This window comes from Pelmatolapia mariae, linkage group LG22 (genome assembly GCF_036321145.2).
Source record: "Pelmatolapia mariae isolate MD_Pm_ZW linkage group LG22, Pm_UMD_F_2, whole genome shotgun sequence".
In the NCBI taxonomy this organism is placed as follows: Eukaryota; Metazoa; Chordata; class Actinopteri; order Cichliformes; family Cichlidae; genus Pelmatolapia; species Pelmatolapia mariae.
In genome coordinates, this window is record NC_086245.2 from 4,049,851 (window position 1) to 4,073,861 (window position 24,011).

Sequence of the window (24,011 nt, forward strand, 5' to 3'; positions counted from 1 at the left end):
GCTTTATATTGTAAGGTAAAGACTCAACAATGATACAAAGAAACCCCAACAATAAGAAGACTCTTTGTGAGCAAGCACAGCGGGAAGGAAAAACTCCCTTTTAACAGGAAGAAACCTCCGGCAGAACCAGGCTCAGGGAGGGGCGGGGCCACCGAGACAGGAAGAAGAGAGTCGGGATAAATAATAATTAATGATTAAATTAAATAAAAACAAAGAGAGTCGTGTTGTACGCTGTAATTGGCCGGATTGGGCCACTGTTAATAACGGTGAGCGGCCCGGTCGCGTCTGGTTGGCCTGCTGATCAGAAACGATGAAGATTGGGCTCCAAACGAGCTTCGCAGCTTCTGTGTGAAATGTGCTTCTTCCTGTTTGTGAGTCGTGATACAACAAGACAAACGTGGGAAGTCAGACCACTCCCGCACAGCTCACCCTGTCATCTGTTGACACCACGTTTGTGCTTTTGTGTTTCTGTGTTTTCGCTCCGAGTAGTGTTTAAAAACAGCTCTTTTTAAAACGTTTAAATTGGGCTTTTTGAATCCGGAGGGGTCCCACTGCGGGACTGGAGACGGGGCGGGGTGGGGGATAAGGGCAAAGAGAGCTTGGTGATGGATGGAGAGATGCTCTGATTTAACAAATAAAAAATATCAACAATTCATTTGTAGTGCCGGATTTCTCCAAACAATTCCCCGATGACGGAGGCGGTGTAACGGAGAGGAAAGAGACAGAAAGCGAAATGTGTCTCGTGTCAGAGCGGCTCGGCGCTCGTGGAGTTCTCCTCAAACTATTTTTGCCTGCTGCTGATGAGTGTGGTGTGTTTTTCTTGACGCCACTTCACCGCGCTTTGCACTGCAGGTTTTTTTTTTTTCGTGTAATCATGTGAAGATTGGAGCTTGTTTGTGTTGACACCGAATTCGACTCCCCTCTGATCGCTCGGTTTTTCTGCCGGAGCATGAAACAATATCAGCGTAGAGAGCTCGGAGAAGTGGGACTTGGACCGTGGCTCCATCTGTACAGTATTACCCTCGTTCATTCCCCCCTTTGTGAGCTTGATTTCTGAGAGTCTCTTTTGCATTAGTGCCGCATAAATTTTCCACAAAAATCCTCCTCGAGGGTCAAAACAGCAGAAACAGAAGGACGTGGACCCACTGTTTGTTTTCCTGAACGCTGTTGCACAACCCTTTTTTTCCACTGAGCTGCACATGCTGAGCAGTTTCATATACGTTTACTCTCTGCTGTGGAAAACATGCAGAATATATAAAACTGCAGTTCCTCTCGGGTCCACTCGAGGCAGTCTATCAAAGTGAGTCGGTCCCCATAGACTCCTGTGTTAAAACGTCCACAGGTAAACGTGTTTACGGCCCGCTGCAGCGCGAGTTGTGATGTTGGGTACATTTTTATGTGTTACACCTGAATGAGGCTTCCCATCCACCGCAGAATACCAGTACTAGATTTAACTTACATCATTATGGCGTCTTCTTATCGCTCTTTATTCTGCACGCCGACCTGTCACATCAGACCGTTAGTTGGTGTAACAGGTTTAGGTCTAAGTATTTTTGTCTGTGTGACACTTTCATACAGTTTATGGATGCAACTTTCTAATCAAGCTAGCCAGTCAGAAAACAGCAGTCTCCCCTCTCCTCTAAGGCTGATCGCAGGTACACGGCCACAGCTTCAAACCTGGGTGTCCACAGTGTATTAAAGTCCACCATAGAACCAAGTCCACCAGAGCTTATCTTTATATTTTTTACATGCCATTGTTTTGGGAGCATTTCAAGTTTCTATACATCAATACAACGGTTATATCACAAATTGTAATAGCATGTATGCATTAAGTCCATAGTAACTACATAAATGGCAAAAAATGCATTAAACTACAAAAAATTGAAAATCAGTTTTTGGTTTTTTACACATATTTCTAGTTCCAGAAATTTCAGAGGTTTATCCCTCAAAACTGTAAATGCAAAAAAGGTGCACAAAACAGTTTCCAACTAGGGCTGCTCGATTATGGCAAAAATGATAATCACGATTATTTTCACTGAAATTGAGATCTCGATTATTTGACGATATTTATTTAACAATAACAATGTATTGAATAATGGCTTTAAAGATTGTCAAAAAATAATATAAAATAGTGTGCAAATACTGATAACAGTGCAAATGTTTGCAATATAAAAAATAAATGAAATTGAGCAGTGGTCTTTGGCGAGGAAAACGTTACCGCGTTTGTTATCTCCTTGTGTCTCTGGGAGCTGGTGGGATATTTAGTCGCGTTGTACAGGGTAGCGTGAATGGAAGTCTGTGAGGATGAAGCAGGTGTTGTCAAGAGTTTTTTCTCTATGTTCCTTCATTGTTTGATCGTATGTCACTTTGTGAGCGGTCTTCAAATGATTGAATAAATTTGTAGTTCCACACCACTTAAGTCGTTTTACCTCTCTTTTCAACCAACGGCATTCTTTCTTCAGCAGCCATTATCCTCTCCTCACCAAATAACTTCTGCTTAGCTTTCCGAGCTTTCCGAGCTTCCCTCGTGTCCTCTTAATTGTTGTGACGCGTGTTCGAAACGCAGAGAGGTGCGCTCAATTTGCCACACGGAGCAGCGTGAGAGTAAAGCACGAGGGAGGTGCTAATAATCGGCTCAGTCATTTTTAATGATCGTTGAAAGCCCAGATCGTAATTTAGATTAAAATTCGATTAATTGAGCAGCCCTAATTCCAACCACAGCAAATCTATTTGGAGTGTCTTCATAGTTTCATTTTTGAGATGCACTCATTTCTATAAACTGCAGGAAAAACTAAAATAAATAATATTGTGCACAGTTTGCAAAAAAAACAGCATGTGCATTAAAATAAAATATTTCCAACAGTGCAGTTCAAGTTCTTAGCATCTCAGAAAGTATAGAGAAAGACATAAAGTCAAACATGACAACAGTAAACCTTTGAAAGGACCTGTAGGGAAAAACGACATTTCTGTTTTTCACAAGTAGTGACAGACATGCGATAGTTCACGCTGATTTTGATTCCAACGTAGGAAGTGCTGTGAACAGCTGATCGGATCGGCAAAGTGTGTTTCTGGATTATTATGTTTTTGATGTTGCGATCGCTTTTTACACGATTTATGCAAAAAGCCATTTGTAGAAGGAAACCGCCACCCGCGCCAAGCTCAGTGCATGTTATGTAAGCAACTGCTCCAGTTTCATATGCAAAAAAATTTATTGCGCTAGCTTATGTGGTTGGAAGTCTACCAGGGTTTCAATACAGTTACACAAATCGGCGCGTGCGCGCTCCAATGGGCTTAAAATGCTTTTCAACACTTTAGGTTCATCTCATTTAGGTGACTTTATTCAGGTAAGAGCTTTGCATAAATATTACATTTAACAAGCATTTTTCAGACTAATTTCTGACCTTATTTGAATGATGAGGTTGTGATGAAGCCACTTCTCTGTGGGAGTTATTCATGAGCTGACGTGCAGATCGTTGTCATGCTATAGTTTGAGATTTGAAGAGTTGATTGGCTGAAGTCAACGATATCTGTTTGAATTTTTGACCACAGGAGCTGAGCTTTTATGATTTTGACTTTGTCTCTATTTCAGTGGTCGCTTAGGCTCATGGGTATTGTAGTACCCATTTGAAGTCTTGAATGTATGAATGATGCCGGGCACTCCAGGCTTCAGCGTGAGGTTACTGAGTTTTCATTTTACCCTCAGCTGGAGTTCATGCACGTCATCTCTGTGTTTGATGAAAGGTTTCTGGGAAATGTAGTAAATCAGTAGCAGAAGCAGAAGTGGAGGCGAGCAGATTTGGTGACATGTGCTAATGTGCAGCGTGCTGGTTGTGCAAATGGGTTCGCAGGTCGGTGTTTGTATGTATGTTACGTACATGCTGCTACATTTGCTGAGCAGCTTCCTCAGCAGAGCGGAGAGTGGGAGTTGTACCGAGCCTACATCTGTGCAGCATTACACTTGTTAATCTTCTCTGAGAGGCCAGAGCTTGTTTTTCTCTATAACAACATCTTGATTCTTTCCAAATCATTCTTCCCCCGGGGTGCATGAAGACTTGCAGCCGAGCAGGGTGCATGTCTTTCATAAAGAGGCTGCTGCTGGGTCGGCGGGTGCACTCGACCTGTTCGGTAACCTTTGGTAATGCTGGTCCAGGTAGGCCGCGGCAGCCTCTGCTTTAGCTTTAGCTTTCTTTGGCTGCCCCTCAGTTTCAGGGTTTTCTTAACAGCCAACATGAAATTTTGAATGGTACCAGACTGTGTGCTCAGAAACCTCCAAACTGATCCAACTCCCTCCTTTCTCAACTCATTAACCCGGGCAGGGTTGCAGTGGCAGCAGACCCCCCTCTGTCTCTGCACCTCCTCAAGCTCTTCCAGGGGGACCAAGGCGTTCCCAAGCCACCTCTCCAGCATGGGTACCTCAGGGTGTCCTCTTGTTGGACATGCCCAGAGTGCCTCCTTTCAATGTGGATGACCAGCAGTTTTACCGAGTTTGTGTTTCAAAAGAGAAGACGCGACCAGCATGGACCTGTTGGCTCAAGACTGTTAGATATCAATGAAATTCAACCAGTTAGCAACAACAGAAGAAATAACCATTAGTGACGCAAGGTGGCCGGTCCCAAATTCAGTATGTGTAAACTCTGAAGCGAGTGGTCAATGTGAAAACCTCTGGGATATACCACTGACAGACCATATGAGCAGGCGGTAAATGCATCAGTGAGTTAAAGTACACAGTTGTCAGCAAGAAAGCAACGTACGGCGAATGATCACAACCTCTGGAGGAAGCTCATTACTGTCATTTTTATCCCTGACCGTATTCTTCTGGTCGCTGCCCACAGCTCTTGGCCATAGATGATGCTAGGAACATAAATCAACCACCAGATCAACAGCTTCTCCTTCATGCTCAGTGAAGAGAGAGCTGAACGTGAAAGAGAAGCCCTCCCCAACCTGCACCGCTGAAACCCGCCATCCTCGGAGGAAGAACCATCGCCTCAGAGGTGGACGCCACATCACAGGGGAGGTGGTTGCTCGATGAAGCCGATCTGTTTTTGTTCACTTATTTAAAAGAACAAAAGACCATTTCAGACCGTTTACATTTGATACTTTGTTAAAGGTTGGACAAAGGTTATTCAAGTGTGGCTCTGAATGTTCAAGGCTGGCAGGAAGGGTTTATTATCTTAGAATCGTGCATGAACATAAAAGCGCGATGACCTTGGCTGTTGTCTCTGGGATGTTTAATGTATCAGAAACAGCAGCTGAAGAAGCCGCTCAGAAAACCGCCGAGTTACAAACGCTAACCGAGTAGATGCTACGTTGGCGAGGGCTGGAGCGTCAGGTCTCTGGGTCTTAGAGCCAGTTCAGCCTTTTGCTGCAGTTGCTGAAACTGAACTGTTGGACTGAGCTAACAGCTACCAGGGCGACAAGTGGTTTCCAGAAAGCGTGACTCAAAAGCTCGAATCGGTCCCGACTGAGGAACCTGTGAGGTTTTTCCAGCCTGCTTTGTGTTTGGAGGAGAATGACCACATTGACAGTTATCTGATATTTACTACAGCGCAAATACAGCGCTGCGTGGAACCCAAAGGCCTGCGATCAACCCTACATCTGTGCTGCATTAGCTTGTTTTCTGCTCGTCTCTGTCTAAGGCCAGCGCCTGTGCGTGTGTGTTTGTGTGTTTGTGCGTGTGTGTGTGTGGGACTCAGAGGACTTTTGTTTGACGGCGTTGCAGGAATTAACAGGATGTTAGACAACAAGAAGTTACACCGACACACAGTGGTCTCTCTGTCTGCTTCTTCGAATGGTTTGTGTTTGTTTATGGCAACAGGAGATTAAGACCCATCTGGTGTGTGTGTGTGTGTGTGTGTGTCTGTGTGTGTGGTTGAGTTTGTGGGTGGGTTGTTGTAGGTTTGGTTTGGTTGAGATGGGCGGGGGTGGGGGTAGAATTGGCGAACAAGTGTTTTTTTTATGCCTCACATGTGTGTAAACGAGAAAGAAAGAAGCAACAAGAAAAGAAACGGCAACATGAATAGCAAGACAAAAGTGTGTGTGTGTGTGTTTGTGTCAGTGTAACAGAATCTGATATGTGCGTGTGAGTGTGTGTGGGGGGATGTGTTGCAGATTAAGCATTGTGCATGGATTGTGTGTGTGAGTATGTGTTGGTCGGCGGTGTGTGAATGATAATGACCTCTGACTCTGTCAGTTCTCTGTTACTTTACTGGATTAGCTTCCCTCCACTGCACTGCCTCTAGACACACACACACACACACACACACACACACACACACACACACACACGCACACACACACACGGTAAATATCCGACCTTGCAAGCAGCCAATATTAAGCAGCATATTGGTTGGCGCCACAGCTCTGTGATAACAGATACTACACAACAAATACTCCTGGTTCATGCATGAAGTACTGCAGTACTACAGCACCAGATACAGTGCAGTACAGGAGTGTACGCAGTATTCACACTCGTCACACTCACCTTCATGTTACTGACTGAAATTTAAATGTTCACGATGTGCTGTCTCCAGTGGAAGTTAATATTGTATAGACTCACTCTATATGTGGCCATATTAATACAGTCACACATATTTACTTCTCTTATTGATTGTATATTATATTGTGATTACACTGATCCTGACTGTGTGGGCTGCTGGAGTCAAGCTCTGGCTGCTGCGGCTGATCCTGAAGCAGGTGTTTACCTGCTGCACGGGGTCCTCGCTGTGACAGCAGGCCTCCGTTTGCATTCTTTGTGCTGATATTAAATTGCGCTGTGACGGTTTATTGATATGGAGCGAAGAACTGACCCCCAGCACTGAGACTATCCTGGACATGGATGTTAGTGATAACTTCAGTTTGCGGTATCGACGCTGATTCGTGTCCACAGTTAATTCTACTCCAACTCTGATTCACTGCATTGATAGTGAGTGGATGAAAAAACACATATACAAAGACACTGACTCATACATACTTAACACATTCATAACACACCCACCAACTGGCAGGCCCGTTACAAACTCACACACACACGTACACATTACCAACATACACACACGCTCCCTGGGCATAGATCCACTGTAGGAGTTGGTCTCTCTGCTGGAGTCCCTGGCTCTGTAGGACATGTCCACATGTGGAACACCAGCTGGTCGATGCACACACACTCACGTGCACACACACGTGCACACACACACACACACACGTGCACACACACGCATACAAATACATGCATTCGTCTCCCCTGCTGCTCTAACAAGCCTCCTGCTACAAATCTTTCCTTTTTGCATGTGTAATAGTACTCAGTCACACACACTGTCTTTGTCTTTCACACTTGTTTACACACTCGCTCACGCACCAACAGTACACACATTTGCAGTAGTACAGTACTCCCTCTCCCACACACACACATCCCCCGTGCCAGGATATCTGTTTATTGGAGTACGTAGCTGATTTCTGCTGGCTGCTCTGCATGATTATTGCATCATACTGCACACACACATGCACACAGACACACACGCTGCTGTATGTATGCGTGAAAACGATCTATAGACACACACACACACACACACACACAGATGATTGCATCATGCTGCGAAGCTGTACGTACACGCGTGCACGCACTTACCCACGGCTTGCATCAGTTATCAGTCCGACAGCGAGCGTCGTATAGTTCCCTCAACTTTAATCACAGACACACCAACCAGGCGGTAAGATCGAGAAGCAGTCTGTCACAGACAGGAAACTCCAGAAACCGTCAACACGCTCATGACTGGTTTCTCCGATTCAGGTGGCTCAGAGTTAGATTGAAACCAGAGCGGAAAAACAGCCGGTCGAACCTGAGCTCCGGTTACCAGAGAGGAGAAAAGTTGGGAAAATAAACACGACAATCAAAAACATCATCAGTCACTAAAGCTGAAAACCCGGGAAACCCAAAATAACCCCAGACTGGAGCTCAACACAATAAACATGAACGAAAATGTCCTGATTTTACTCAAAATCAGCCGTCAGTTAAAAAACCCCTCAGCTGATCCGGAAACCTGGGAGTGAAATTCAAATACAATTAAACCTCAAATTATTCATCAAAACAGACAAAACGCTGCTTCATGCATCCGCGTGTGAGAACAGTGATTCTCATGCATTTATCTGTATCGCCTTTGACAACAAATTCCAGAGGTGCTTTATTACGTTAATGACAAATTAAAAGCAAGTGAGGTCAGATCTAATTAAAATAAAACAAAAACAAAGGCATCCATTCAGGGCGACTGGAGCCCGTCCCAGCTGCCATAGGGCGAGCGGCGGGTTAGATGCCGGGCAGGTCGCCAGGCCATCGCACGGCTAACGCCGAGAGACAGACACCCGTCCACACGCGCACCTACAGACAGGTTAACCTCATATGCACACGCCAGCTCCTCACAGAGAGACCGCAGCCGGCTGGAGGACTCAAACCCGGGACCTGCTGGTCGTCAGTCCCTGCACCACTGCGCTGCCATAAAAAGGAAAGACCAGTATGTCAGCTTATTAGAGAATTTAGCTGATAGAATGAAATAATCTGGAATAGTTTGGAACCGATACCATCGGATGAGTTTTTGGCAGGAACCTAAGAGGCCACCGAGTTTACAGAAGTGGAGGTGCACAGCTGAGGGGCTGGTCATCTTTAATAACAAGTCTAAAATTGGGACATCAGTGGAGCCCAGCCTGAAGTCAGACCCCAGAATGCCTTCGATAGGCGAGAGAGTCCGGTGCTCCGTACCGGAGGTGTGTAAATCCAGCAGCGCGTTGTCGGTCATCTGAAGACTCGGTCAGGCCTCAAACCGCTCACCGGGATGGTAAACAAGGCACAAAGGAAGCCGTTTTATTCTAACAATTAGCTACGTCAGTCTGAATATTGGTCTGCCAGATGGAGACGAGCCGCCGTGAAATCTTATAAACCAGTCAGACATCAAAGTCAGCCAAACCAAAAATGAAAGGACTGGAAAAAGTGGAAAAGAAACGAGGAACCAGCATTAGCAGAGAAATCAGCCAGCCATGCAGTGAAAGAAGCAGGCAGATAAAGTTAAAAAAGCAAACGCTAATATCTGCCCGCCAATCTTCTTACCGGAGAAAATCCACTGCTGGTTTTGAAATCAGTCAGTAAAGTCAACAAATCATCCACGTGTGTTTGAAAACTCTGCCTAGAAACAGTTTAAAGCCAGAAAACTGCCATTTTAATCTTTTATTGGCTTTATAAAAGCCAAAATGGGGATAAAGGTTGGAAATTGGCAATATGTGTGAACTGTCTGGGGTTTGGTGCTCGTTGTTAGAAACCAACGCTTTTCTGAATATGACATCGGCATAAAGACGGCTTTCAGTCTTTAGACTGAAAGTCTAAAAACAAACTACTTCAGAGAGTAGTTTGTTTTTAATTTCCTGGATTAAAAAGATGGTAAAAGAAAAACAAACTATTCATACAGTGATAAAGATTTTCCAAATATACATCTGCCAAATGGAAAACCTGTCAACACAGATCGGGTGACGAGGAAGATAACGTCTAACCAACTCAGAAAACAGGATTATCAGGTGGGAGAGCGGTGACCTAAACCTTAGCATGGTTCAGTCATGTGTGGAACCGTTAATTAGATCAGTGACTCCGCCCATTCTTACCTTAAACCTGCAATTTAAATGTCATATTTAAAAACGGACGATCAGTGAGTCACACCAAAAAGAAGAATCCCTCAAACATCATGACCAAAAAAACAGTTTTAAAACAAGTCAGCCAAACACGGAAAAAACAGTCAGCCAGCTTAACACCTAATTTAGGCCATGCTTTAAAAAAAAAACCCAAAACAAATCCTGAAAATGTTGTAATCAGTCGGTCAGATCTGGATCAGCTCCTCAGTTTCACCAGCAGGCCGAGCCGCTTGACCAAAACCTCCTCTGAATGAAGGCTTTGTCCACATGGAGAGCAGTGTGTGTGTGTGTGTGTGTGTGTGTGTGTGTGTGTGAGAGAGAGAAAGTAAAGTGTGTGAAAGAAAGAAGGACAAAGAGAACAAAATAGGGTGAAAAAGAGACAGTGAGACAAAGAAACGGAGCGAGAGAGAGAGAGGGAGTTTGGTGTTTCTCAGTGTGGAGCTTAAACAAGCAGTACAGGATGTGCAGCCAAACTATTTTCTCTGGTTGGCTGCCGAATCTGTGTGTGCGTGTGTGCATGTGTGTCAGATATTTGGTGGGGGTGAGGTTGAATGGATGTCACTTGTTTTCTTTACCATTACAGCTGGGAGGGACGTGCGTTCGCGCGCACCTTCGGTCTACAACACCCGTTGGGTCCACAAACGGCACGCTGGTGCGTCCGCAGTCGCTCGCACTGCAGCCACACGAGAAACACGTCACCTGAAACATCTTCAGACTCTCAGCTGATGTATTTACTGCGTGTAACCTCAGAGGTACAGAGCTATTTTTAATATGATTTGATCTGCGGTGCAACTAAAGCCGTCCTGCGTATGGACACTTTTAAACCGAGATTAGCAGCGCTGCCAGCTTCCCAGCAAACACGTGGCATGAAAGCATAGACTGTATATGCAAGATGGACTGTGTCCACGTTTTAGGTCTGATTGTGTCTGATTAACCATTTCCTGGTCCAAACGTTTCTTCCAAAATCAAAGAAGAATTCGTATTTTCTCAGCACCGGTGTGGCTGTCCTCCCTGATGTCACAATAACATCTGTGAAAGCAGTTAGCAGCAGGCAGTTAGCTTGCTAGTATTCACCTAAAGATGATATATCATGACTTCAATATTGTTTAAAAAAACTGTTATCAGGTTGGTTGTAGAAGAGAGGTTCAGAGGGTTAGGAGAGTTGTTAGTTAGCCTGGCAGCTAGCTACAGAGCTGTGGTTAGGCTAATATAAATACATTAGCAGAGAGCAGATGGAGGATGAGGGATAGACTGGCCAACGGTAGAGACTATACCGCTCTACCGCGATAGCGCATGTTGATGGTGTCATCCAGCTGCGCCTGTTTTGGTTGAAAGCATTGCAGCGGCTGCAAACAACATCATCTGCAAATTATGCTGGGCGGCAGTAATAGCAAAGAGACGGAGCACTTTTGGAATATGGGGAAAGCCAAAACCTGCGCTTCCTCCACTTCCACACCATTGATTCATTAATGATGAATTCTCTCACAGCTGCTCTATTCCCATGTTGTTGCAGTATATTAATGACTAACCTCGTATTGTGGATGGATTATCTCAGTTGTTCTCCTGACTGACGTTTGGTCCGTTTACAGCATCCTGCCATGCGATTGCATTTGTCCCTAACCATCGGGAACCGTCACGTTAACTTTTGTCGAGTGGAAAAAAGTTAGCGTTCATCCTTCAGCTTCACTGTGCTAATGTTATGCTAACGTAGCTGTTTTGCTAGCGATCACGTAGCACATCATTATATACCAGCTAGTCCAACTTCAGTAACCCTACAAACGTCACTGCTGTTTAGTTTCTGTCTTCATTTATGTTGGAAGTGATAGCAGAGCTGTACGTTTGAATTCTTTCAGAAATCTCTCAGTCAGAACATGCTATATCATGTTTAGGTGGAAACTAGCGAGCTAGCTTCCTGCTAACTTCTAACTCCGTTAAATTTGATAAATTCTGTTTTCATGGATGCCTGGATGTTAAACTTAATTGTTACACCTGGTAAAGCAGCAACACTGATCATTTTATTAAAGATGAAAGAATTTAGACAGTTTTTAACTCTCAGTGATGCCGCAGTGTTCGTTTGACTTTGGGACCTGAAGAAGAAGGAGTTTAGGACCCAGATTACTCTGCGAGGCTCCTGACTACGGCAGCCGTAATGCTCTAACAATCCATCAAGCAGTGCGGCTTCAAATCTTAGCGAAGTCATACCAAAACAGTTTTGACAGGTTTCTGTGCGCCGTGTACCACATAAAATCGGTTCGAGGTCAGTAGGCACAACCAGAATTCATACATAAGGTGCACCGGATTATAAGGTGCTTTTTGAGAAAATTAAAGGATTTTAAGTGCGCCTTATAGTTTGTAAAATATGTTATACAGAAGAAAAGAATATATTGTGATGTACATCGTTACCGCACATGCTTCAAATTATACCGTGATATGGATTTTAGCCCATATCGCCCAGCCCTAATTGAGAGTCCCTGATGGTCACAGACGTATGCCAGGTAGACGATGCCGAAAACGGACCAAACTTAGCCAAATAATGTTAAAGTGTCTGGGCTACTAGCGGCTCTGATATAAACTATTATTTTGTTTATAGACTAATTAAAAACATAAAGTATACAATTAATAATTATTAGTAAACATTTGTTTCTAGTGCTTTTACGATAAAGTTTAATTCCCTGTGTATTACCTGTTTAATATTTCATAAAGTTTTCCCAATACACTTAGCAAGCAAGCTAAGTTAGCAAAGTAGCATAAACTCTTTCCGTAGGGCTGCATGGGAAAATTTCACAAACTTCCACCAAAGGTCTGAAAGAGATGAACGTTTAGAGGATGTTTTGAGCTTGAACTCAAGTATATGAATGTAGAAGTGTGATATGACTGATATATATATTTAATGACTGCACAGGATTTAGTCTGCGCAACCTCTTAAAGCATGTACATCGTTATATTTTACCAAATTAAATCCAATCCTCAGTCACACAGGCATGGAGATGGGTTGCTTGGGAAAAATGTCCTCAACCAGTTGGGAAATGGTTGCTGGCTGTCTCTGGTTAAAAAAAAAAAAAAAAAAAAAAAAAACTCCTCGGGACTGCAGACTTGTGTCAACTAGCTAACACTGAGCTGTGCTGTTGAGCAACGCAAACAGACTCCACTGCGTGTTGCACTCTTCACAGTTTCGCTATCAGTTAACGAGCTGTTTCAGAGTGTTTGCAAACACGTCGGGGGCGACCTTGGTCCTTGGTCGAGCTTTGTGTACGTTCTTGCAACCATTTTTACCTCACAACAACAATCAACCAATCACCAACTGATTGGGTAATGCATGCGACCAGTCAGTTAATAATCATTTATTCCTAACGACTGATGGTTACCAGACTGTCACTAACCGGTCGCTACACCAGTGAGAGTGAGGTCTAAAAGTAAATGACATGAAGGCCGTTTAGACACGCCCCCTTTGACAGGACGCAGACTCTGATGAAACGTGCTCTCCCAAAGTCGGGGGGATCACCTTCAGCCATGACCTTTGGAATGGGGTGAGGGGTCAGAATCTGCACCAGACTGGGTCAACGTGAACTTTGTGGACCTACAAAGATGGTGGTCCCAGAGATGATGTGGTTAAAACACTGTTCGCCGTCAGGTTAAGCGTAGGGGTAGCGTTAGGGCCAGATATAACCCGAAGTCCGGGGACTCGACCACTAACAGTCAGAATGAATTCAGAGATGAAAGCCTGTAGTGAGCGAGGAGGTCGGGGCTGATGGACGGGCCAGTCGTGACTCGAGGCTCCTTTAGTTAGCGTTTGTGCTGGCGCTGCGTTCAGCCATATTGACACCAAAGCAGCCACAGACACACTGCACACACTTTGCTTTTGTCCTTGGACAGTGTGTTCCTGCTGACGTCCAAAGAAAGCTACAGCATTGGTCACATGACCTGGCTCAGACACCTTCAACTTTTGGCAAACCAACATTTTTTTTCTAATTAAAAAAAAGTTACTGCTTTAATTTTCCACGAAGCAGTCCAGGTATTTTTTTATTTATTTAATTTTTTATTATTCGTTGTCTGATATTTTTTTGTGAGGAGGAGGAAGGGGAGGAGGAATATTTATCTCGACAGACAACAGAAAAAGAAAGCCTGACATCTACCTGTCGACACGACCGCTCGCTCCACAAAGGGAAAGGAAGGGAGACGCGAAAATGAAGAGAAATAAGAAAGTGAGTGTGTCAGGCTTCAGGTTGGCATGTGAGCGATGAAAAGGCCGCCGTTTGTCACCAGAAATTATTGATGTACAAACAAACAGACGCTGCGGGAGAACGCGGGAGTTTGGGAGGCTTTTGAAAAACGAATCAAAGAGGGAGGAGGGGGGAGGGAGGTAAATGGCTGAAGATGATGAGACAAAGGCGGGAGGAAAGTGATGAGACGAGATGAGGAGGAAAGTGGAGAAAGTTGGAGGGGGGGATTTCTCTCCTCCTTTTCCTAACCTCCCTTTCTTCCTCGCTCTCATATTATTGGTCATCCTCATCTTCCTCCTTTTCCACATTCCTCTTCTTTCTTCCTCATCTTCATCTTCACGTCCACCTTCTCTTTTTTCGTTCTTCTTCCTTTCTTTAACCAGCTCTTGTCGTTTTTCTCCTTCCTCATCAACAGCATTTTCCTTTTCCTGCTCTTCTCACTTTTCCCTTCCCTTCTTCCTCTCCTTGTCATTTATCTGCAGTTCTCCTTCCCCCTCGCTCCCTTTTTTATTTTTATTCTTCCGTTTCCTGTCATTTTCGCTTTCTTCACGTCTTCGCCTCCCTTCTTCTTTTTCTTCTTTTTCTTCTGCTTCATTAGTTTTCCATGTTTTCCTTTCCCTGCTCTTCTTCCCTCCACTCGTTTTCCAGTGTCATTATTTCATCCTCTGGTTCTTCAGCTTCTCGTCATGTCCTCCTCTTCCTCTCCAGTTCTCCTTCGCGTCCCTCGGATCCTTCATCTTCTGTGTTTTCCTCTTTTTCCTTTTCATTTCTGCTGCTTCTCATTTCCTAAAATCTTCTTCTCATCTTCTGCCTGCTTTTAGTCTGTTTCTGCTCCACCTTTACTCCATTTTTCCTCCTTTTCCATTTTCACACCTTCTTCCTGTTTATCATTTCAATCCTTTCCCTCCTCCTCTCCTCCCTTTCTTTTTTTCTTCCCCTTTTCCTCCCTCTCTCCTAATCTTCAGCTTTATTTCCCCCCTCGTCCTTCCATCCTCCTCTCTCTTCCCCCCTTTTTTCATCTCTCTCCTCCATCTCCTTCCTCCCGCCCTCTTCATTTTCTTCACCCTTCTACCCTCCTCCTCCTCTCAGGCTGCCTGTTGAATGAACGAATGAATGAATGAATAAAAATGAAATCGCTCACAGTCCTTATTTCTTTCTTGTGCCTTCGTGGAGCGAGAACACAAAAATGCCGGCATGTTTTAGAGATGTGTGTGACACAGTAACGGGTGCTCATTAACATTTTAATATTGATCATTATGTGTGAAATCATGTCCGTTATGGAGGCGCTTGATCCGCAGTTTTGATTTCCTTTAATTGCGTTGCCTTTGGCCGTCTTTTTTTTCCTGATAAATATATTTATCTGCACGCTTTAAGAAGAAATCCAGAATCTTCTCGTTGTCGGGGTGTGAAACCGTCACGGGGGCCCCGAAGAGAAACACGGAGCGGCGATGACAAAACAAATTCACACGTGAACGTGAAATTAGAGCCAGATCTTCATGCGAGTCAGCTGAGAGCGGCTCCTCTAATAACGCAGATACGATCGCTTCATATTCTGACGATCGATCAAAGTGAATTAGATCAGCTCGGCTGTCGATAATGACGATAATGTGTGTGATGAAAGCACGCGAGGGTGTGTGGATCTATAATCTATAATCTATAATGGTGATGGCGGCTCAGAGGAGTCTGTTTCTGTCTCACAAAGACAAAGGCTCAGACAGACGCACGCCGAAATTGGTGTTTTTTCTTTTTTTTGTGGCCACTCCAGTCATTTGGGAAACACACACACACACACACACACACACACACACACTGAGATTGAAGTCCACAGTTTGAAAGAGTGTTTAGCAGATTTTTTTTCCTTTTTTTTTTTTTTTTTTTGGGCAGGACGAGCGGGGTAGCGCTCTCTCCCTCCAGCGACCATGGGACTCGGCGAGTTGCCATGGAAACAGCCCAAACTGCACCGGAGGAGTGATTGAGAGGGGGAGAAAGAGAGAGTGAGGGCGAGAGAGGTAGCCGGAGACTGAGAGAGCGAGGGAGAGAGAGAGAGGGAGATATTTCGCTCCTAGAAGAAGGCCTTCTGATGGCGACTGTTGTTCTTCTCCACTCAATGTGAACAGTTTAGTGTGTGTGTGTGTGTGTGTGTGTGTGTGTGTGTAAGAATGAGACTGCACAGAGCGGGAAGAGGAAAAAAAAATGCAGGTGACTGTCTGCGTTTGTGTGCTTTTGTGTGTCCTGTCTGAGTTTCAGCGTGCACACCTCTGTGCGTGTTCGCATGCAGCAATTTTAGCTCAAGGTAATCGCAGCGAGGACGTTTCAGCCGCGCCTCCTAACTTCAGATCGCCCGTTTTAAGGGGCGGCGGTTCGGCGTGCAGCTGCAGGACGTGCGACCGTGGCGTCCAATACTGCGCTTTGTCAAAGCAGCAAAGTGACCTTTGGCGTCTGTGTCGCAGCCATAACTCGGCACATGTTAATGATGGTAGGAGAGCCTGCGATGTCACGTTTAAGCGCACTGGTTACTGCGCTGAATAGGTGTAATTTAACCCAAACGACGAGCCTTTTCTAAACCCACGCAAGAATCTAATAACTCATGTTCCTGCGCTTGAACCGTGACCAAACGGGTCTGCAGCCTAAACCCAGGCAGATATTTTCACCGTCCAAAGCCAACAAGCTTTACAGGGCGGTCACGGCGTGCTCGACATCGCAGTGTGTCAAAAACTTGCTTCTCACTTTCTTTGTTGTTAAAGGCTGATCAGGCTCACTTTCACTCACACATAACTTGTCAGGTTACCCCGTGGGCACAAGGGGTAATTTAACAAATCGCCATATGTGGGGACGCGTGAGCGAGCGACAGAACGTCAGTATGTAAGCAAGTACAGACTGGTGTATGTGTGCATCTATGAGTTCTCCCAACTCTGAGACAAAGTGTCCAGTGGTTCGGGTTAGATTGAGCTGAGGTTGGGTACAGGGGTGAAGGTTGGAGTCCTCGCGTGTGTGTTTGTGTGAGATGCATGCTTCACAGTAGACGCTTTCTAAGAGGACGGCTTCCTTATATCTGAGGGTTGTTTCTGTATGTGCACATGTATCACTCCTGCAGTATCCAGTGTAGTGTGTGTGTGTGTGCGCGCACGCTCCTCCCTGGGCCAGTATCCGTGGTAAGCTGTGATTCAGGCTGTGAAAACACTGATTTGGCAGCCAGAGCGTCTTCCTCTGTCTCCAACCGGCTCGGCCAACAAAAATCCATCTCTTATTAACTGATGCTTTATTACAAAAGAAAGGAGTGTGTGTGTGTGTGTGTGTTTGGGGCTGGGTTTTGGAGAGGAGGCGTGTCTCTAAAGTCCGGAGTCTTGCCGTAGAGTCGGGCCCCGGTTTCGGTGATTGATTTATCTTTCCGTCTGGGAAATGTCAGAAGTGTCAACTGGAAAAGATTCATTAAGCTGGATGTTTGGATTTTGTGGAATGAAACGGTTCCTAAAAATACCTTTTTGTCTTTAACCACAGAGTGTCTACACGTTTAAAGACAGCAGTGCAAGAAAAGGTCAGTGTACCTGAGCGTCCGTGCCGTTGCTCGTGTCAGTGACACTTGATTGGCTCACAGGGTTTAGACCTGCCTGTGTGCTGCCGGTTTGCTGATGTGTGCTTCGGTGTTTTCAGCCAGAGTTTATGTTGAATTTCACTCAGTCTGGGTTGCTCAATAATGGCAAAAAACATAATTATGATCATGTTGGTAATAGCTCGCACGCTCACAGTTTTTGTTTTCGTGGCCTCTGATGGCGGCTAACCCTCTGAGGTCTAAGTCATAGTTGGTGACGACCCTAACCCTATGCAAACAGACCACGGCGTTTTGGGGAGGCTTTTGTTTTTTGTTCTCCCAAGTTGTGAAATAATCATTCTCACTGACACATGAAAAATATTCGCATCCATCCATTCTCCTCCGTTCAGGGTGGCCGGGGGACTGGAGCCTAGCCCAGCTACCATAGGGAAGAGGGCGGGGCACACCCAGGACAGGTCAGCCTGTCACCGGGCTCACACAGAGAGACAGTCTCGGTGCTACAACGACCGAGACTGTCCAAGCCAGGGCTCGAACCGGCAACCTTCCGATTACTAGGCGAACTCTTAACTCTTGAGCCACGATCGCCCCATTAATCATTTCAAGATTAATGTCATTAATGGTTTTTGGCAGTCTATTAAAAAGTCCTCAAATGTAACTTTTTAAAATATCTCAGTGTTTGTTAGGTTTAGACTACTCGCAGAAGTCGTCCGACTTTTTTCCTCATTTAGTCGACCAAGAAATGAGTCGCTAGGAACGTCCAGACGTGCAGTAAAATAACAGGAAAATAAAGTAAATAGTAATAAAAATGTGGGTCGTTTAGTGTGATTATTGTCTTTGATCCCTCGATTGCAGGTCCTCATCCGTGGGATCATCGCTGGTGATAGCTTGGACCTCAGTCTAACATCGTTAGTTTTAAGTCTGATTCACTGAACATGAAGTTCATTTAGTCACCGTCCAGTTCAGAGTAAAGCGGACGGTGGAGCAGGGTGTGACCCGGGGCTCTTCGGTTTTTCATTCAGATCTCCGCTGTGACGTCTGATCGCTCACACACAGAGCCGCTGTATCCTTGGAGTTATTTTCCTACCAAAGCACATTGTCCCCTTCACAAAATGTGAATCACAATAACTAAATGGCATCAAATATGTGCGATTGTTTTCTTCGTTTGCCAATCAATCAGTCCAGCTCCGTTGGAGGCGAACCATACCGCGGCGAACGGAGGCTTTATTTTCAAACCGCACAGATAGTAAAATGTCAAAAATGCATTCAAACTAAAAAAAGAACCTCCCACTCAAACCCCATCTGCTGTGGAAAACCATTTAATACGATTACATGTAGAATGAAGTGTGTACCAACAGATGATGAGAATTAGGAAAAGTCAGACAATATTCTCAGCATTCAGAACATACAATTGTAAACATCAGCAGCAGAAAGAAGGCAGTTAAACCTCTAATCTCCAAACAAACAAAGCAGCCGATCGGGCCCTAACGGCTCCATCCATGTTCATAGAGACTGCACAGCCACACGCTGCAGTCTGATGCAGAAGTTTGGGGCTGCGGATGCCTCGGCGTGTTCGGCGTCTTTGATGTCAGTCAGGTTTTACAAGTAATTTAACCACATTAGCAGAAGATAATGGTTAATTAAGGAAACTGGATCATTTCAGCTATGCTTTTTAGATTACAATATACTTCCTCCATGTTGGATTATTATCAGCTGGTACAGGGATGGAAAGAAATCAAAAATGAATTTAATTTTCTGGCAATTAAAAGGAACCAAACGGTCATACAACGATACATCAGAGCCAAATCGAGTCTTTTTTTTCATCAACTTTAACCGCTTGTTTGTGGCCGATCTGCAGATCACATCGAGTGGACGCTGGTAATAAAATACAGTAAAGTAACTATCAATGATTTGTAGTTATTCCTGAAAAATGTGAGTTTCGAACTGCTGCTTTCCTAGAAACCGTTTTGTAATCCGAGCGCATCGGGCCGCTGACGTGTGTCCGCTGTTTAAACGCGCAGAGCGCTGCCAGCAGCTTTTCTGGATGGAGAGTAAACCGCAGTGCAAACCCACACAGTTTGACGAGCTTGTACGCGCTCGTTATTGGCTGGTTCATTAGGTCATGCACATGTGTTTTCGCTGCGTGTGAGCCGTTCGACACGATTCGGTGGACTCGAGGAAGAATCGGTGGTTTTTACGCCCCTCCGCCCAGTAAACAAGCAGCCGGCCTCGCTCTACGAGACCTTCGAAGGTTCATCTGGTTTTGATGAAAATTTTCCAACCTCAGAATATCCTCACCTGCCAGCTTCGAGATGTGAGCTTTTCCTCCTCCTTCTTCTTCTCCGCTCTTTCTTGGAAGCTTGTATTTACACTTGAGCCAGTGCGGTAATCCTTAAAATATGTGCCGTCTAATGCGTTTTAAATGATGCCGCCACAGGAATTTACTACTCAAATTCCAAGTGAAACAGTATTTTGAGAGCATCTTTTTTTTCCCCTGTGATGTTGGGTCAGAGCAGAGGGCCGAGGAGAACTCTGTGGCACTGATGTCAGGTCCAGTATAACTGCGTGGTCTAGTGTATATAAAGTCTTCCCCTAAAGCGAGACAACACCAGGTATGCCAGGAAAGTTGGCAGCACCTGTACTTTATTATTGCAGCTGCCGGTGGGGATTATGAGAGCATGACACATCAAAGGCTCTGACTGACGGCCGTCTAATCCAAACACTTTCTTTCTCTCTTGTGCAACACGTCATTTAAGTTTCCTTCAAGGTCTCCAAGTAGATCGTTTGGGTGCTGTAGTTTCTGTTAGCCCCACCCCCTTCTCAGCTTTGACCTGTGCGCCATGGTTAGACCTGGCAGAAGCTAAAGCCCTGACCAGCGGGTTCAGTGGAGGTCTTCCTCGACGGGCACCTTGGCCGACCCTGCTGATCAGGCAAATGCTCAGATATGTAATTGTGCAGTAGAACATCTGTGAGAATATCATGAGAGAATCCACCTGGAAAGAGGACTGTGCTGGTACAGATGGGTGGAGGTCTCGAGCTGCAGGCTTTATGTGGTTGGGGCGATCTAACTGACAGGAAGGGATTTAAAAAGTGTGAAAATTGATCTCTGTGTTGTGCGAAGTAAAACCAACAAGTGCTACAGGTAACCCACCACCGACAGAGAAAAGAGCTCCTCGTCTATCTTCAGCTGGACCAAAACTGTCCAACCCTCCACCTGAGCGGAGAAGCTGGCTCATGCTAATGATGGTAATCAGGCATGCACTCGGCCTGCCGCAAAGGAGGTTGTATTTTTGGATCGTGTGTCTGCTAAGGTGCTTGTGGACTTTGGTCTCCTTATTTCTGTTTATCTGTCGTTGCTACACCTTTGTTTTAGAGGCAGGACAGTTTCTCCTCTTTAACCTTCTAAGACACGAACTCTTCCACAGCATGCATTTTAGATTTCTCTTTGATATTTGGGCTGATTGCGGCCCGATGAATGTAAAAACAAAGAATTACCAGATTTATTTATTTTTGTTTCTAAGAAAAATGAGAGCCAAAAATGAGGATATTAGTTTAAAATTTTGACAGAACAGTAGCAGTATAATGTCCTCGTAAGTGGATAGCAAAATTGAGTATTTGGGTCTAAATAACCAAAAATGTGATGTCCACATATGTGGACGCCAGGTCCTAGGAGGTTAATGAGAAAATGTGACCTGATCCTCTCCGTTACACAAAAACAGGAAGTAAAGAAGCAGAAACTGTGCTGCCAAGTCAAAACTAGGCTCTAAAACGGGCTTAAAAGGCTTCTTGGAGCTGCAGAGTTCACAAAGGGACCGCCTTTCCATATTTTATTTTCAAACATAACAAAAAGTAAATTTGCACATTAATCGTATTATTACCACGTTTCATGTGAGGGTGTGTTGTTCAGAAAGTTTCTCTCTTATTTGGAGAAAACGATGGAACACAAATACATCAATGAAAAGAAAGCTGGAACATCTGCTGTTGATGAAGGCGGAATTTTTTTCCCTCCAACACTTTGCCTTCTTCGAGGAATCTGAAGGAATTCTCTGGCTCAGCTGCTCTTTGGCATTGTAGCCCATCTTTCATCGGTTATTAAAGATCCAGCGTCGCGTTCCCTGGATGGAACGATGTGACTGTGAGAGGGGGAATAAACTCATCACTTCCTGTTTGCTGTTTCCTCTTTACCGGAGAGTCTGAGCAGAGTTTGTTCCCTGAACTTTGACCTCTTCCTCGTTAGTTGTTTTTCGAGTTGGTAGTTTGAGAGGTTTACTCTGCCTGTTGCACTCGTGTCACGTTTCGTTGCTCAGAAAAAGAACTTCAGAGGTAAATTGGTGATTTCTGGATTGACCTCGACTCGCTTTTGGATTTTGCTCCAATATAAAGAAATGAAATCACTGTTTTCTCCCCTCAGTATTAGAATAATTTGTTTCAAGGCTAACAGCCATTAATTTTTTTGCTAACCCTGCCTCGTGGCTTGATGTGACATTTCTTCACAAATTATAATTAGCTGTGCCGTACAATTTAGTTTGTGAAAAAGGTTAAAAAACTGTGGTGACCTTGCCTTTTCTCCCTGTCCACTCTTAGATGTACACCCCCCTGTTAGGCATCTTTTGGTGCTGCAAACATGTTGTTAGAGTTGTTTTGGAGCTAATCTAGTTAAAGTGCTTAGAGTCACCGTCTCTGCTCTCAGTCGTATTGATATTTGCAAAAAGTATTTGGAATATTCCTTATCGGTCCGATAAAAGTTTTACTTTTTTTACTTTTGACATTCTGACACCATCTGTGATTGAGCTTCAGTATTATAGTTTATTTACAGTATGTAGAGTGCTGTAGTCCCCCCGTCCACTGTCTGCACATTGGTTTTGTTTTTAATGCAAAAGAAATTAGCAGAAAATAGTCTGGACTGTGTCCTTGATTTTATTATTTAGCAATCAAAGCGTTCTGTGTATTCATCCATCTAAATAATAATAATAATAATGATGATAAAAATAATCATGAAGGATGATAGAACGAAGGTGCTCTCTACAGCTGTTTCAGCTACGAAGTACTTCATGATGAATGAAAAACGGAGTATTATAATCAGCTGGTTTTCATAATGACACTCATTCACCAACCCCAACTCCACCGTCTTGGACTGCAGATGGAAGTCTTTGCTCTGCAGCCTCGGTCAGTTTGGAATAACGACCCTCCAGCTCCAGAGCAGGAGGAAGGATTACTGTGGAAAAGGGTGGAGCTGTAGATCCTCCAACCTTTGGACGATGGACTCTGTGGAGAGGCAGCAGAAATATAATGTGAACTGCCACAACGTCACCTAGTCCGGCTGGTGGGGTTGTTAGCAACCACTGAACTGAGGAAGAAACCTCCGACAGAACCAGGCTCAGGGAGGGGTGGGGCCATCTGCTGCGACTGGTTGGGGTGAGAGAAGGAAGACAGGATAAAGACATGCTGTGGAAGAGAGACAGAGATTAATAACAGATATGATTCAATGCAGAGAGGTCTGTTAACACATAGTGAGTGAGAAAGGTGACTGGAAAGGAAAATCTCAATGCATCATGGGAATCTCCCAGCAGCCTACGTCTATTGCAACATAACTAAGGGAGGATTCAGGGTCAGCTGGTCCAGCCCTAACTATATGCTTTAGCAAAAAGGAAAGTTTGAAGCCTAATCTTGAAAGTAGAGATAGTGTCTGTCTCCTGAATCCAAACTGGAAGCTGGTTCCACAGAAGAGGGGCCTGAAAACTGAAGGCTCTGCCTCCCATTCTACTTTTAAATACTCTAGGAACAACAAGTAAGCCTGCAGTGTGAGAGTGAAGTGCTCTAACCTTGGCTGATCTCTGCTTAAAGGTCTCCCCTCGTGCACCTCTGCACTTCTACATTATGTTTACTGGGTGAAAGTCCCATTTTGACCACTTGCACCACCAAACCTGAACAGAAAGCAAACATCGATTCCTGACTGACCCGGCATTCATGTTGAGGATCATCTCCGTGGTGAGGTCTGGGTCTCTGTTTACAACTCAGAGACCAAACGGCTGTTTTCAATGGAAGAAGTCAGTTTTTGTTTTTTCCAAATAGCACAGCTACAGTTGTCTCAAGGCACTGTGATATTGAAGGAAAGTCTCTCCTGTGAACACCACTTGGTGATAGTGGGAAGAAGAACTCCCTTTTAACAGGAAGAGACCTCCAGTAGAACCATGCAGCTGTTTTAAGTTGCTGCCAACTCAAAAGCCTCATATTGTTGTTTCTCAGTATAAGAATCAATGAACCCAGGAGGAGGTGGGCTTCATGTGAAGAGTGCATTTGTCACCACGTGTTGTGTCTTTGAAAGACAGTTTAGGAAGTGTGGTAACCCGGCCGGTCTTTACCGGAGCGCGAGTGTTTCTACCTTTGGGAAAACGCCATCCCTCGGTTTGATTCAAAGAACAAAGAAACGTCACACCTCTGCTCTGACTGATGGATATTACGTAAACTCTGTTTGTTCATTCTGCGGGTCCAACACCAAAACCTGATCTCACCATCTATTACACTGAAAGAATTTCAGCCTTCAAACTTCAAGAGGAAGTCACGCCCCTTCATGTTTGTCC

The 24,011-nt window shown here is 44.7% G+C and overlaps 1 protein-coding gene across 6 annotated transcripts in view; it reads left to right on the plus strand.

Moving 5' to 3' along the window:
• The window catches only part of LOC134619735 (zinc fingers and homeoboxes protein 2-like), a 128,953-nt gene that overhangs the window by 52,426 nt on the left and 52,516 nt on the right, over positions 1-24,011 (plus strand). Inside the window, exon 1 of one of the 6 annotated variants that reach the window (XM_063465570.1) lies at positions 10,368-10,415. The exons of 4 other annotated variants lie outside the window; for them this stretch is intronic. The gene's annotated coding sequence lies outside the window, so the exon portion shown is untranslated. Of the gene's footprint in view, positions 1-10,367; positions 10,416-17,324; positions 17,419-24,011 lie in introns of those variants that run through there. One more of the 6 variants, XM_063465569.1, reaches the window with a different exon arrangement.